The 16,687-nt window shown below is 36.0% G+C and overlaps 1 protein-coding gene across 2 annotated transcripts in view; it reads right to left on the bottom strand.

Annotated features, from left to right (window-relative positions):
- The window catches only part of LOC128863604 (putative neural-cadherin 2), a 133,505-nt gene that overhangs the window by 107,125 nt on the left and 9,693 nt on the right, over window positions 1–16,687 (bottom strand). The gene's annotated exons all lie outside the window — the stretch shown is intronic.

Below are 16,687 nucleotides of genomic sequence, written 5' to 3'. Positions count from 1 at the left end.
ATCAGGGTATAGGCTGTGCGTTACTTTAAGGGGGGAAACCAGTTTAGACTTATCAAAAAATCGGCTTTTTTTATTGCATAAATTGTTAGTATAACTACTGAAGAATATGTGGTAAAAATTTTAAAGCGAAATTCGCATTATTCCCGATTCTATGAGCACTTAAGTGACTGCCCGTCGGTTCCGCACCATACCGCGCGTTAGTTATAACGACGTTTTTCTCGAAACTACTTTTTTTTTAACTGGTGGGCACTCTAGCTCAAAAAGTTATACACCAATCGTTATAAATTTTTTTCGGAGTATTCTTTATTCAATCCTAATCCATATGAACCTAATTTTGGGATTATATTATCATTAAAAATATATTTTTAAGCAAAATAGATGAAAAAATATGGCATAAAAAACTACTTTGTGTTCAAGCGCCTCAAAAGCATGCAATTTTCAATATATTTTTACCACAATTAGGTTCATATTCTTAGGAAATATGTTGTTAACGAAAAAAAAAAAAATTGTTGTTGATTACGGAGAAAAATTGCAACTTCAGGAATACCCACCAGCAAGATACTCGGATGGCGATCCATGGAAAACACGCTCAAACGCCACTATTTCCGGCGGAAATGACTTGAAAGAATTCTAAAGTGTACTTAAAGATGTGAGTAAAATACCCTCCATGTTAAAAAATGTCTGATTATTCCTTCTCTGTTTCAAAAGTTATCGAAAACACCAAAATTTCGGCCTCCTAAACCGGTTTCCTCCCTTAAGAGTATTACTCAAAAGCTGGCGCTGACGTCGACATGCTTATGAAAAGTTCATTAATATGGCGGCTCAGCTCAAATTTAAAAAAATTATTAATTAGATAAGTAAAAACATATATTACTATGTTACTCACACAGATAAACATATTTCTACCGATAATTGCCGGTTAGACATTTTCTGGTCAAGAAATTTTGAAAATATTTATTCATATTTCACATCAGTTGAAATTCGGAACCTATATCACTGAGCAACTCCAGGAGTATAACTGGAAACGACGTAACTCACGCATTGGACCGAATCGCTTACTTGCTAAGGAATAACACATCAAGGAGAAGCTTAAGAGTGAAAAGCTAAAACCAAAAGATGTTAGCTGGTGTCGAATTATGAGGCTATGCCCGGCGATATGGGACATGGTTCGTTCCTACGACTTATCCCCGGATGTTCCAATGAACCTTATTGTTAAATGTGGAATTGTAACGCTAAAAAGGTGGAGACATCTCGGCCAATTGTAGCCTGAAGAAAGGCATATACACTCAGCCCAACTCCCCTCAATCTTAAGTTTAATAACGGAATTGGGTTTGGTTGAGGTACTGTGATGAGTAGAGCGTTGAAAAGGCCATTAGGTCGAAGTTAAAGCCAAAATTTATTCTATTATGTCTATTCTACTGAGCAACTCTTAGTGGGTGAGCCCCCAGTATGTTACATTTCCAGGAACAGCGATAAAACAAGAATTTTTAGCCATTGCAGCTAAGAATATGAGATGTGTTCAAAATGGCTAATCAAAAAGCAATAGAGGCGGTTAGTAGAACTTTCGAAAATGTTCGAGAAACATCCGACATAATGATGAGACTAAGAGTGGTGTTATGCGATCTTTGAGATTTTAAGCTGATTTTATCAGTTGCATCAAGAGATACAAAGTGGATGTGAGCATATTCAAGTCTTACGCTATGAATTTTCAAAGAAAGCGAAACATAATGCGGGGATATAATTAGGCGAATTCCATCTTAAGCGAAAGTGTACGGAAAGGGAGCCAAAGAATAAGTGCAATTGACAGGCTATCAAGAGCTCACAAATCACGAAACTGCTTTAGTTTAAGCACAATGTTTAAAATTTTTAAAAGAAATTTTCATGGGGATTTTACAGGCTTGTGACAAAATATAAAAATGGTGATTTTTTAAGAGCTATAGTAAATTTTTCAAAAAAAAAACACCCGCAAAATTCAGAAAAATTCATGAAATTATTATTTAAATCGATAGTACAGTCCATATAATTTAATGTTTTGTTTGAAGATTATTTCATGCAAATGTTGACCGCGACTGCGCTTCAAATGGTCCATCCGCTTAGTCCAATTTTGGCATACTCTTCTTTCTCCGTTTCGGCCGGTATCTCACAAGCTTTACTGCTTTAATGTTGTCTTCCAATGCGTTAATTGAAGCAGGCTTGTCTGAATAGACAAGAGCTTTAACATAGCCCCACAAAAAATAATCTAAAGGCGTTATATCGCATGATCTGGGTGGCCAATTGACAGGTCCCGAACGTGAAATAAAATGCTCACCGAAATCGCCTCTCAACAAGTCCATTGTTACGCGTACTGTGTGGCATGTGGGACAGTCTTGCTGAAACCACATGTCATGCATGTCAAGCTCTTGCATTTTGGGCAAAAAAAAGTTGGATATCATTTCACGGTAGCGCTCACCATTCACAGTTACGTTACGATTCGCTGAATCTTTGAAGAAGTACGGTCCAATGATACCTCCAGCCCATAAACCGCATCAAACTGTGATCTTTTCTGGATACATTGGTTTATTACGTACCCATTGATCCAAAAATGAGCTTCGTCGCTGAACACAATTTTTCGATAAAAAAGTGGATCTTCGGCCAACTTTCCAAGAGCCCATTCACCAAAAACTCTGCGTTGCGGTAGGTCGTTCGGCTTCAATTCTTGCACTAGCTGTATTTTGAAAGGCTTCACACCTAAATCCTTTCGCAAAATTTTAAGCGTTGTTGAGTAACAGAGGCCCAATTGCTGCGAACGGCGACGATCGATAATTGATGGTCATCATTAACACTGGCCAATACGGCTGCGATATTTTCTTCAGTTCGCACTTTACGTAAGCGTGTTGGTGGTTTGATGTCCAATAATGTAAATTTGGTTCTATTGTAAATTTAATCACAATAGCTCGAATAGCCGCTTCAGTGGGTCGATTAAACTGACCATAAAATGGAAGAAGTGCGCGATAAACTTTCTTAAAAGAACACGCATTTTTATAATAAAATTCAATGATTTGCAAGCGTTGTTCGTTTGTAAGATTCGTGGTTAAATTTTAGACCAAACTGAAGATGTTTGATAGTGAAACAAAACACGAAACGTGCGTCAGCTGTTTAAACCAACTGTTTAAAAAGATAATAGCTAAAAAATCACCCGTTAGTAGCAGTTTATACTACAATAAAAACCATACAACTCAACGCTTCAAACTTCATACTAAATTTAAAAAAATTCGAAAAACCATTCAAATTTCAAACTTTTCAGTCAAAAATTTAAAAATGTTAAACTCTTCGTCAGAGCATAGGACGGAGCCTAGCCTCTTCCAACTTCTTCTGCGGTATCTATAACTCCTTATTTGACTCTAGGAACCAAAACTCTCGTTTTCAGTACGCTCCGTTTGCGCCCACTTCGTCTTTGATCGACCACGCGCTCTTTTCCCTGCGGATTCCACTCGCACGCCATTTTCGCAATGTCTGTGTTGTCTTTTCGGAGATCATAACCATTCCAGCTCATTTTCTCCTATTTATTTCTGAGTTTGTCAAAGCGTAGAGGTTTGAATTTGAGATGATGTTTGGCCAGAATACTCGGCAGATTATTTTCAAAATAAAAAAATTATTAATAATAAATAATGTTTGCTTTAGGTTAGGTTAGGTTATGGTGGTAGTCGGTCTGCACGACCAACTCACTTAGACCTTACAAGTCCGTTGTGATATCACTGTGCTACACGGGAACCTCATTTATCTTCCTTCGTGGAACCATTTTGTGGCTCTTATGGAACGTAGTATTGATGCCAACCCCACGCCAGACAGTTCTGTAAGAGAATTAAAAAAGTATTTACCTAGACAACCTGCTCTGATTTTAGCTAGCGCTGGGCAATTGCAAAGGAAGTGCTCGACTGTTTCTTCCTCTTCATCATCTCTGCAACTTCTGCAATATTCATGGGAGTAAACTCCTCGTCCGGTTAAACAAGCCACGACCTTCGAGATATTGTCTTTTGAGAGACTAAGCAATTCCTTTGTTCTTTTCTTGTTTATTTGCGGCCATAGTAGCCTAGCCGTGTCTAACAGACATATCTTCATTTCTTCATGACCTACTGGCCTCTTGGATAATGTGGTTTTTTATTATTAGTTTAGTCGTGGCCATTGGTATTCCAATGGTACTTTTATCACTGAGCAGTTGGAGAGCAGTACCTTTTCTGGGTAGCTCATCAGCTTTACAGTTTCTCTCAATATCTCTATGTCCCGGAACCCAAATAAAGTTGACCTTGAATACGTCACTAATATCATTCTTTTTATAGCTAGTACCTCTGTTTGATAGACGCAGCAGTAGTCTGGTAGTCGAACGGATAGTTCCAGTCCTAATTCCTTTGAGAAAACTCCATAGCCAACCTTATCGTCTAGCTTGGAACCATCTGTATAAAAGTTTAATTCCCCCCCTCTCCATGGCCTTGGTCTCTGCCACTCCCTTCTTGACGGTATACTCGTCTTGAAGAGCCTTTCAAAGGTGAGTCTAGAGATAGAGTAGTCTATTTCTTAATTGTGACTATTCAGAGAGTGCAAAATAGAAGCGTGACCAAACCACCGGTCTTTCCATAGCGACATACTTTTGAGTCTAAGCGCCGAGTCGGCGGCCACGTGTTTCCCTACCAGATTTTGGGCAGGTAAATTGATTAGCACTTCCTGCGCTTTGTTTGGGGTAGTCCTAAAGCGCCAGAGATGCATAGAAAAGCTGTTCTTTGGACCTTGCTCATGATTTTAGCGTAAGTCGCCTTTTGAGCAGATGGCCACCATAGAGCCAGTGCGTAATACGAGGTGTTAGTCCCCATTTGATACCGACCGCATTAAAATGACTTAAATTCTTCCTTTCTGCAGATTTGAGGTTAGAAACGCTGCAATGTTTCATTAATCTTCTACTATATCGGCCATTCTGACCTTTGGGGTAGCCAGAGCTGATTTGCAGTTTTTTTCCGCTTTTGGAATTTAAGGCGACAAACCGTCCAAAAAGTAACTAGTATGGAACATATTCCAAAGTTCTATAAATGGCGACAATGAATAACTCACAGGGAATCAGCACGTAAAAGTAGGCAAATGAAAGCAGTACTTAGAGATACATCAATAAACAGTATCGAGTCCTAAGGACCTATGTACATAATTCCGTGCTAGCTCTAACATACGAGTAAGTAGTTAAATTGACAGTGGTTTAGCGAACTGGTCGAACTACTGCCTTCGTATGAAGCGCATTAATTGGGAGAGAGGGGAGGGCATTTTCTTTGCAATTCCACACGTTTACACATATTTGCTTACAAATTTCACACTCACTGCAGACAATTTAGACAATTTCAACCATTCGTTTTTGTCCTGTATTTTCAACTTCATAGCAATATGAGCTCGAATTTTTCATGCAAAGCTTGTGCTATGTCGCTCTTTGCATTCTGATGTGAGATGTGAACGGAGCTTGCAAAATATTTTATTTTTACAAGGCTAGAGATTTTAGTATAGGCAAATAAAGAAATTTTGTAATTCCTTAGTTGCTGCAAGGGAATTGTTGTGTAACTAAATTCATTTGCATACATGCAGCAATTAAATAATATTTTACATAAAGGTAACGTGTGTCAATTGAGTTTTTTTCTATGAAATATGTGTGTGTTGAAGGGTGTGCAGGTGTATGCATGCATACGTATATAAGAGATTTTTCAGTAAGACTTCTACTTTCTTTGTCAAACTGCCAATGCCAGTTTACTTTTTGCGATCCGCAATCTCAACGTGGCAAGTTAAAAGAAGTTGGTAAGAAGCAACAAAGTTTATAAAAGTTTAAAAGTTAGCAAAATTCGGAAAACTTGGAAATTTAGGAACGTCAACTGCTATTTTTGGTCGGTGAATCGTTCAAGCAGAAGCATGAAAAGTAATTTAAAAATTTAGCAAGTTCAAAAAAAAAGGAAATTTGGAAGTTATGTCGAACAATAGAAAGCCTGTTTTCTTAGTGTATAGGCTAGACCTTTGCCTTACCTTTGTGACGCGTGCAAGCTCATTTTTTTTCATTTTTATAGCCGTTTGAAAAGTAATCAGGCATATGAAAAGATTTCTTTGTTGTAGAGGACTTTTCAATCGGTACACAAGAAACTTATATTTAGATTAAAACTGAAAAATTTATGTCAATATGTAGGGCGCTTTAGCGCGCAGAAGATTGAGACATTTCGGCCAATTGCGGCCAGAAGAAGGGCACTTACACTCAGCCCAGCTCATCTCAATCTCAAGTTTAATATATGAACTGGGCTTTCAATCGGTACATAAAAAATGTGTATTTACATTAAAACTGGAAATTGTGTGAATTGTTTACCCTCCAGAGAATTCTCTATTAGTATTAAAATTTTTAAGCAAAATCAAAATTAAAAAATTCTGTTTGGGTATGCCAAACTTCACTAAATGAAAATAAGCGGACCAAAGATGAAAAGATGAAAAGAGGATTTCTATTTGTGCGGATTTGGAAGTGTTGCTCATTACTCTTTCGTATGTATTGTACATATAATTATATGTAGTGTGCCCTTACGGCAGAACAGCGTTTTATATACGAGTATAAAAAAATTAAAAAAAAAATGGTTTTTTAAATGCTCATAATAACTATTTCCTATTTTTCTTCAACGTGACAGACCTTTCTCTAAGTGATTCTGGAGCTTCACTGTATCTGGAGGTTTAGAACAGTTCAAAAATGATTAAACAACAAATTCAATAATTTTTCCTATTTATTTGTCGAAGCTTAATTAAAATAATCTTCGGGAACTGTACGTTGGGTTATGTATGGGAATGGGTATCAAACAAAAGAGGAAGATCTTGAAAAATGGAAAAATGCTCTCTTAAATTATTTTAGGACACAAATGAGAATGTGAGTGTAAAGTTATACCTAAGTATTAGTATTATGTATTAATATTAGAAGAAATTTTTAATTTTTTTCCAAAAAAAAATGTCTTACATATGATATTTTCACTTTCAATGACGGCAATGCCTATTTTCTGGATTTATTGGTTATATGCAGGAAATTGTAATAAAAATGCCCCTATTACGCAAACTGCATACCTATATTTTCATACTTGTTTTTTGTTTCGTTCTACAACTCCAATTTAAACCTGCCGTGAGATACAACTCTTGTTTTGTTTTTACCTTTTATGTCGATGGACCTTTCAACGGCTCATGCCACTCTTTTGTTGCGCTCCACGCTAAGGTTGATAAATGTCAAAGGAAGTAAGAATTAAGCCAAAGCATCAGAAACGAGCATGAAATACAAAAACAAAAACACACAACAAGGATAACGAGTAGCTGAAAGGGAAACATGTTGCATGAACTAGCTGGAAAAGCGGTGGGTGGATCTAATCCGATTGACTCTGTGTGACAGGAAGAAAAGGGAATTCACAATGAATTACTTGTTTATACACATACATAAAAAAATGTATAACTACGTAAATGGCTTACAGATAGTTGCGCGCTGCCCTGGATGGAAAGTTTATGGCATCAAAAATATAAACAAAAGCTTGCGCAAATTGCGATTTTTAGGCACTGTCTCTCACCCTCACTCTCAGCTTGGCGGTGTTCCTCACTAGGAAAGTTTTTGATAAGCAATATTTGTTTTACTTTTCGAACACTTGCATTTCGTAAGCTGCAATCTCTAATCTGCAGGCAGTTTTTGTTGCTTAATTTTTTTCTTTTGCTTTTGCCTTTACTCTTCTTTTGTTTCAGTTAGGATGCTTAGTGCGGGGTTCAGATAATTGTTGGCACAGTCTCCTCTTTTGCATGCCATAAATTTCGCTTTCATCGTTATGTCAACGCTTTGTTTTTACCAGTCAGGTTGTTGAAAGCAGTTACAGCTAAACTTTGACTGGACAGTGACATGGCAACCATAGAAGCAACAACGACATAAAGCGCAAATCTGTGCCGAAAGTGAATGTAAGAAGTAAATGGTGGCTCACAGGGCACAGTGGTACCGTAGTGGGATATTCAAGCAAAATTTTGGTCCCTCATTAATTGGGAGTACCAAAAAAATGTAGCAAACATTATTATTTTAGCCGACTTTTTCGCTAATGAGCAGAAAAACTGAAAGTACACGGCGTTAAATAGTTATAGCACTGGCATTGATTAAGAGCTTTGAACTCTTGTTTATATCTAATTTAATTTTAAACATTTTTTTATACAAATATAGTTCATTCTTATATCAAAAATATATAAATAGAAGTTTTAAACTATGCGAAAATTAAAATAAATTCCAAAATAATGGTAGGTGATGTCATTTAACTATGCAATGGCGCTCTGAACACTTTCATATATGAATTTAATAATTTTCTTATAAAAACATAGTTCATTCGCCAAAAAAAAAACCAAAAATATTCCAGTTTTCGACTGTGTGCAAATGAAAAAAAAAGTCCAAAACTTTCATTAAAACTTGAAATTTTTTAATCGTGTTGATTTTTGAAATTTTTTTCTGCTGTATATCAAGCGCATTTTCTCTGTGTAATGAATGCTCGAAATTTGCTTCATGTATAGAAAACATACAACACAGGCCTGCAAAATCTCGCTCTTTTACAGCTTCTAAAACGGCTATGGGTGTTTCTTGAAGGTTTTTTTATGCTGAAAACGAATATGACCTTGAAAAAGCTCCAGGACGTCAGGATTTTTGGCAATTTGAGGTTAAATAGTCAAAAAATGCAGATTTTGGCCATTTTTTTAAATTTTTTTTGAGCAAGATAAAGTTTTTTTTTAATTTTGCACAACGGCATCGCAAAGTACTACTCCTTAGCTTTAAGGTCCTTTTTAAAAAATATTTTTACGATTAAAATAAAAAAAGTTATTCTATTTTGAATTGGAGACTTTTAGATATGCAAATTCAATCTTTCCAACTCTCTAACGCCCCTGTAAAGGGCGAATTCAAAATAGTATAACTTTTTTGATATTAATCGCAAAAATATTTTTAAAAATGGATTTTAAAGCTGAAGACTAGTACTTTGCGATGCCGTTGTGGAAAATTAAAAAAAAACTTTATCTTGCAAAAAAAAAAAATTTTTGAAATGGCCAAAATTTGCATTTTTTGACTATTTAACCTCGAATTGCCAAAAATCCTGACGTGCTGGAGCTTTTTCAAGGTCATATTCGTTTTCAGCATAAAAAAACCTTCAAGAAACACCCATAGCCGTTTTAGAAACTGTACCTCGCAGGACTGTGAAATATATCCGATACATTTGTTACATAAACTTTATTTTTACTTAATTGTAAAATGTGAAAAATTGATGGGTGATATAACTTTTTAATAATTTGTTTCGTAATCAGGACACCAAATTACAAAGTAATTAGTTAAAATTATCGGAAAAGTTTTTTGGTTGTTGGCCTGTGTAATTATCAAAAATCAACGCGAATTTTGAGCATCTTAAAACTTACACTTAATTATACCAAAACTCAACTGGCTGTAAAATTGCATAGCCAATTTTTTCTGAAAATTCTGGTTAAAAGGTTTTAAGTCTTAGTGAATATTTTTAATTTTTTTTTGTTTACTCAAATTTTTAAACTTGAATTTTTGTAGTCGTTTTTCCAAATCATCAAATTTTGTTCCTCGGGCTAGATGCTTCCCATAACTGTACTAAGAATTTAGAAATTTTCTGAATCTTTTTCATTTTATAATAATTAAAAGGATAATGTAAAATAAAATTACGAAGAAATATAAAATTTGTTTTTAGTCAGATATGAAAGTGAGTAGTCGTAAGATTTACTAATAACGTATTTACTAAGTGGTTCGCCTTCTTAAGTTAATTGGCCCTATCGATATTTTTTAACTTATTTATAAGTAGAATTATAAGTTTTCGTTTGCTCGAATATTTATATAGAAAAAAAAGGATTTCCTATAAAATGAAGCGCAAACAATGAAGAAGAAAGTGTTTGAAGCCCTGACACAACGTGAAAAAAATAAAATATTGAAATCTTAAAAAATTCCATTTTCTACTTTTGTTGAAGTTTACTGAAATATTTTGGATGCCAGCTAATATATCGAATTCCTGCTAACTTGTAAATAGTTAAGCCCAAGTGAAAACTTCACAATTTCATCGCCCATAAGACCTCTATAACCGCCTTTCTTCGAAGCAGAAACCATTGTGTTGTGGTCTCAAATGTATTCGTAAGAGGTGTCAGTTTATTTTGTTTTGGGGAATTTTAATCAGAGTATTGAAGAAACAGTGAAAGAAACTGAGAGACGAAATGGAAAAAGAAATATATCACCAAAGCATGTCCTACTGTATTTTTATATATAATATATATAATTGGCGCGTATACCCTTTTCGTGGCGTGCGTCTTGATGTTGTTCCACAAATGGATGGACCTATAGTTTCAAGCCGACTTCGAAGGGCAGATATTTTTATGAGGAACTTTTTCGTGGCAAAAATACACTTGGAGGTTTGCCATTGCCTGCCGAGGGGCCACCGCTATTAGAAAGAAACTTCTTCTTAACTTTGGTGTTTCACCGAGATTTGAACCTACGTTCTATCTGTAAATTCCGAATGGTAGTCAAGCACCTACCCATTCGGCTACGGCAGTCGCTGAGTTTTTTTACTTATACGAGGGGTGCTTTTTATATGTCGGGATTAGAGAACAAAAACAAATTTTAATCATCGAAAATCACTTTATTGTTTTTCAAAATATTCTCCATGAAGATCTATACACTTTTGCATGCGTTTGAACCAATTGTCGAAGCGCTTTTGCCACTCTGAATGAAGTACCTCCAAAACATGCATTCTGAATGCCGCAACCGCTTCTTCAGGTGTCGAAAAACGTTGAGCTCTCAGTTTGTTTTTTACGCACGGGAATAAAAAGAAGTCATTCGGTGCTAAGTCAGGACTATATGGCGGATGACCCATTCATTCGATGTTTTGAGTGCTCAAAAATGCAGTTGTTTGAGCCGATGTGTGAGAGCTCGCATTGTCCTGGTGAAAAGTGATCCGTCTTTGGCGATTGGTTTTCCTAATTTCTTGGAAGACAACTGGCAACCAAATGGTTGTGTACCACTCAGAATTCACTGTTCTGCGTTGTTCTGGTACGGTTGCGACATGTCCAGTTTTCCGAAAAAACAGGCGACCATTTGCTTGGAAGTGCTTCGTGCGCGAACAACTTTTGTTTGATTTGGCTCATCTTGAAACACCCATACCGTCGACTGCTGTTTACTTTCGGGCTCATACGCGTAAATCCATGATTCATCACCTGATACAATGTCAAAGACGTGTTTCGAAGCCCCGCGATCGTATTTTTTGAGCATTTCCTTCGACCAATCGACACGAGCCTTTTTTTGAGCGATTGACAAATTGTGTGGGATCCAACGCGAACAAATTTTTTTGACAGTCAAATGTTTATGCAATATTGAATGTATGCTGGTCCTACTAATGCCTAAGATTGTCTCAATCCCACAATAGGTCATATGACGATCTTGCAATATCAGTTCGCGCACAGCATCAATGGTTTTCGGAACAACAACTGATTTTGGACGACCTTCACGAAATTCGTCTTGGAGTGAACTACGGCCACGATTGATTTCACCATACCATCGATAAACACTAGTCCTTGATGGAGCTTCATCGCCAAAAAATGAATTAAGTTCAGCCATGCAATGTTGCTGAGTTAATCCACGGCACGAAAATGTTCACGATTTAATTCCATCTGAATCTTTTAAGTTACTGTAAACAACACAAATAGCGCTGGTATTTCAAAACGCTCTGACTACGTAAAAGCCAAAAAATGTCAAACTTTGCGATAGAGAGTTCAGTTGCCAGATTGCAACACCAGGGTTGCCAAATCCCGACATATAAAAGGCACCCCTCGTATTTTATTTTTTACTGCATTTTATGCAAAATTTGGTTCGAAAACGAGCGCAAAGTCTCTCTGAGTCTTAACTGCAATTTTTATTTTATTTTTATTTTTGCTCTTTTTTCACTCCGCCCGGGAGCATAGGGTCTTCACAAGACTCTTCCGTCGTACTGAGCTCTGGGCTGTTATTTTTGCGCCGTCTGATGTGATATCGGCATCTGCTAGCTCTCGCAAAATCGACCTTTTTCATTCTTTGGCCGACCACGTGTTCTGCTCCCATGCGGGTTCCAGTCCAATGACATTCTCATGATGCTATCTGGTGGTTTGCTAAGCATGTGACTTATACATTGCACTTTCTGCGTTTGATTTGTAATAGGATGTGTTCCTCGTTCGTTGATCTCCACAGCGCGTCGCTGCTGATTGTGCTCGGAATATTCTGCAGATGATGCGGAGACATTTGTTGACGAAAGATTGCAGCCTCTGTGTGATGGTGTTAAAGACCAGCTATGTTTCACTTCCATAAAATTATACTGATTTCGCAAATGAGCTGAATATTTGCAGTTTAGAGTGCCTGGAGATTTGCGAACTCGCACTTATTGTATGCATTCGTCGGAACGCCACCCTTGCTTGGTTTAGCCTGCAGTTGACATCTTCATCTGCTTCGCCGGCTGACGTGATAGTAGAGCACTTTAGCTTTAACTAAATTTAAATGACGCAAAAAATTCCAAAGTTATTGGCAATTGTTGTTACATCATAGAAGGGGAATCCTCATTTAGAACTCAACACACAGAAGTTTGCTAGAATCGTCCCAGGCAAAAAAGTCGGCAATTCTGCAAGCTACTCCAGAGACTCCTACTGTAAAATTTTTTGCCTTAGAGAGGCCAAACACTTCCTTTCACTTGGTACGAGATCACGCAGTGGATGCCTAAGATCCTCCTAATCCATCTCTCGAAGCTTTCGGCGTTTCACTGTCAATGTGAGTGGCGTGACATTATGCGGACGTAACACAAGTCCTTTCCTCTTGGCCTAAGCTGGCCTCTCCTGGGCAATGTCTTCCTTTAGTAAGCCAAATTATTCTAAGTATCGGTTTGTCATAATAGCTTGGCGATAGGGCATAGATGATTCCTTGTCAATCGTTTTGCTAAAACTTCGAATTTCTAACGTCTTCAGCTCAACCCCAATCACATTTTTGAACCGCGAGATGCAGATTACTAAAGCCAAGCATTGGAAATATTAATTTCTTTCTAGTGCAAGAAAGCCTCATAATTTTTTTTATTTTTATTTATTTTTTTTTTATTTATCAATCCCAAAATTTTCTGACCCGAACAGGCGGATTTGTTAGTATACCTGAAACCTTTAAATCTAATACGGCTTACTGACCTCATCATGGTTTCCCCTTCTCGTCTACTCTTTGGGAATCTGTGTCCTTACACGAAATTAGTTATTCATAAAATTTGCATACACTGTGTAACAAAATATTTCATTGCTTGCGAAACAAGGCGATGGCCATTAAGTCAGTAGAGATCCAACTGATGCCACTAAATGTGGCAGCTTTCGCTGAAATCTTAGCTTTTGTTTGACGAACGTTTGCGCGTGTGTGTGTGTGAGTGCATGAGGCACGTATGTATGTTGCAATAATGTCATAACAGACATCACCAAAGGCATGTTGTGCAGTCGTTGCCTAGCCGATTTTTTTTCAGAGGCTTTTGTTTTAACTTATTTGGCGCTACTTTTATACGTACATATCTCTGATACCTTTTTCGTTTGAAATCTGGGTTACATTGTTGACTGACTGTTGTTGTATGCGGAGCTCTTTTGCACCGATTCCGGTTGCTGTCGTTGATGATATAGAGCTGCGGGGCGTTTTTTTAATGAATGTGCAGCTCAAATGTACTTGCATGAAGGCTTGTATATGTTTGCATGTGTGCTCACGTGCAGCATACATACACAAATACGTATAGGTGTGTGTGTGTGCGGATACTTGCATAATTCGCATGCACTGCTGATAGGGAAAGAGTTTTTGGAAAGAATAAAAACAAATTAAGATTTAAAAAATACAGCAATATTTTTGTGATTTTCGCTTGTTTATTAGATCTATATTTTCTTTGTTTTCGCTTTGTGTTGTAAGATTATGCATACCCATAGTGGCACAAAAGTAGACCAGACTCGAGTGATGTTGGCGGGATGCGAGTATGTGAAAAAATTTTTTTCAATGTGTTTTGCGGGCGCTTATGTGGTTGAATCTTTTGTTACTGCAAAAATACGAAATTTTTTTGCCTCTAAATTTGCCGCCAATTTAAGTCTTCAGTTTCAAGTGTCATTCACAGCTTACTTATTTTTATTAAGTGATGTTAGACTAACTCAGACGCTGACTTTTTTTTTTATTCTCTTTTTTTTTTTAATTGAAAATGATTCACTTATCTTAAGAGTTAAATTTCAATAAAAAAAGCGTTTTTCAAAATTATTTTAAATTGTAATTATATATTGGGGTGTTGGGTCGAGCTTCTCCTCTTTGATAGTTTTCCACAAATGGGGGTACCTACAGTTTCATGCCGCCTCCAAACTACAGACAGTTTTTAACCAGGAGCTTTTTCATGGCAGGTGAGAATGATGAATGCTGGAAAGTTGAAAGTTTAAAAAAGAGTTTTTACGAGTCAGTAATATTTTTCTTTTAATAAAAATTATCTTTCAATAAAATTATATTACACAATCTTAGTTTGCATTTTTCTTTAAACCTTTTCTGTAGTTATTTTTTGCTATCAAATTCACATAAACAAACAAACAATAAAAAAGTAAAATGTTTGCTTCTCGGTTTGATTTGAAAATTGGAGAGTTAATAGAACCTTCTTAAATAAAATAAATTCATTTCCGCAATTTTTTTTTATTTTGACCTTTTTAATGATATTTTTCAATTTATACATTAAAATAATATACACAATTTTTTTTTATCATTTAAAATGGCGGATGTACACTCAATTCTTCCAGGAAGGTCGCAGCGGAGTTGCTCAATCGGCGGGCATCTGCGTCAGTGACCTGAATACAAAAAACCAAAAATGTTTTTGTTTACTAATGTCACAATTTCGATATGAATTAAAAACAAATGTAAAAAAAATCCGCGGAATAAAATTCTTAAAAAATGAATTTTGGGGCGAATTTTCCTACTATTTTTGCTTCGAAAAAATTATTTTTTTGAAAAGATTTTCGAAAACTTAAATTCACATAGAAAGTACTATCATAAGGAAGATGTGTGCAAAATTTCAGGGAGATCGGTCGATAACTGTTCGAGATATCGTGTACGCCAATTCGAAAAATATAGTTTTGAAAAAAAACGCCAAAGTTTTGAAATACTCAAATTTACGTTCTAAAATTTTTTTGACATATTCTTAAAGAATCAGCTTAACATTTTATGAAAAAACAAAAAAATATTTTTTTTTCGAAATTTTACAAGTATCTGCCCCCTTAAGCCGAATCCGAACGACAGTTATTTTTTATGAGGAGCTTTTTCATGGCAGAAATACACTCGGAGGTTTGCCATTACCTGACCAGGGACAAGCGCTATTAAAAAAAAAATTTAGATTTTTCTGTTTGATGCACGGAGGTTCGATCGTACGCACTCCTGAATGGTAGTCCCACATCAATCCATTCAGCTATGGCGGCTGAATTTTTCTATTATGATGCCGAAACTTTCGGGATTTCGTTATGGCAATTTCGGGATCTCGAACAATATATCTGTTTTATCATTTTAAATTTGAAAATGGTTTTTAGCTTGAAAATGATTTTTAGCCCGGAGTTTAAATTTCTAGGACACATTATTCGGCATTATTTCAGCTAGGAACTTGGCGGAAAAAAAATCGCAAAATTGTAAACATAAATCCGAAATTAAGATAAAAAAATAAAATTAAAAGCCTTGAAAATACTTTGTTTTTAAGCATACTTTTAACCAAAATTAAAAAAAAAATCCCTCAGTTTCATGTTTTACTTATTTGGCGAACGATATTTCAATTTCATTATTTTTTTTTACTTTTTTTTTTATTTTAATAACACTTTTAGCTGTATACATACATTAAGCAATATTTGTAGAATAACTTAAACTAGCAGCTAGAGAATTTCAGTCGTTTATAGGATGCACCCTGTGGTACAACCCATTTCATTTTTTCCCACTAAAAGAGAAGATCTGTGGTGGATTTTCTTTTGAGTCGGGTAAAAGCGCTGGGATTTGCTATCATTTCCGTTATAAAGGAGTTGGAGTGAGCTGAGAGCCTGAGATTGTGGGATCTTGCATATTTCTCTATTTCTTGCATAACAGTAGATATTTGGAGGTCACGGTGTATTTGCGAGTTTGTAATATAATAGGGTGAGTTGTTGATCATTCTTAATGTTTTTGACTGAAATCGTTGTAAAATTTCGATATTGGAGTTTGCCGCAGTGCCCCAAAGTTGAATACCATATGCCCACACGAGGTTTAGAACTCCTGAGTATAAGAGCAATTTGCTTTCGACAAAAACTTGGGAATGACGACTTAAAAGCTAGTGAAGGTCTCTGATTTTAATACCAAGTACTTTTCTTTCTTTTTGAGAATATACGTGTTTTCCACGTTAATTTTTGGCTTATTTTTTACAGTCAAAGGGAAAAAGAAGTTTCCAGTTCTCATAAAATAAAGGTGTCGAATTTTAGAAACAATCAAATTTTGTATATCTACATTTCCCGAAATACAAAAAATTCTTCAAAATCATACCTGAAAAAAAAAAAAACTGAAATCAACCCAATTCGGCGAATATCAACCTTCCCCATATTTTTTCCTTACTACGACAAACACTAAATAAACAAATTCATATTTACCCCATAT

Source organism: Anastrepha ludens, chromosome 5 (assembly GCF_028408465.1).
Source record: "Anastrepha ludens isolate Willacy chromosome 5, idAnaLude1.1, whole genome shotgun sequence".
Classification (NCBI taxonomy): Eukaryota; Metazoa; Arthropoda; class Insecta; order Diptera; family Tephritidae; genus Anastrepha; species Anastrepha ludens.
This window is presented reverse-complemented; position numbering and strand designations above follow the sequence as displayed.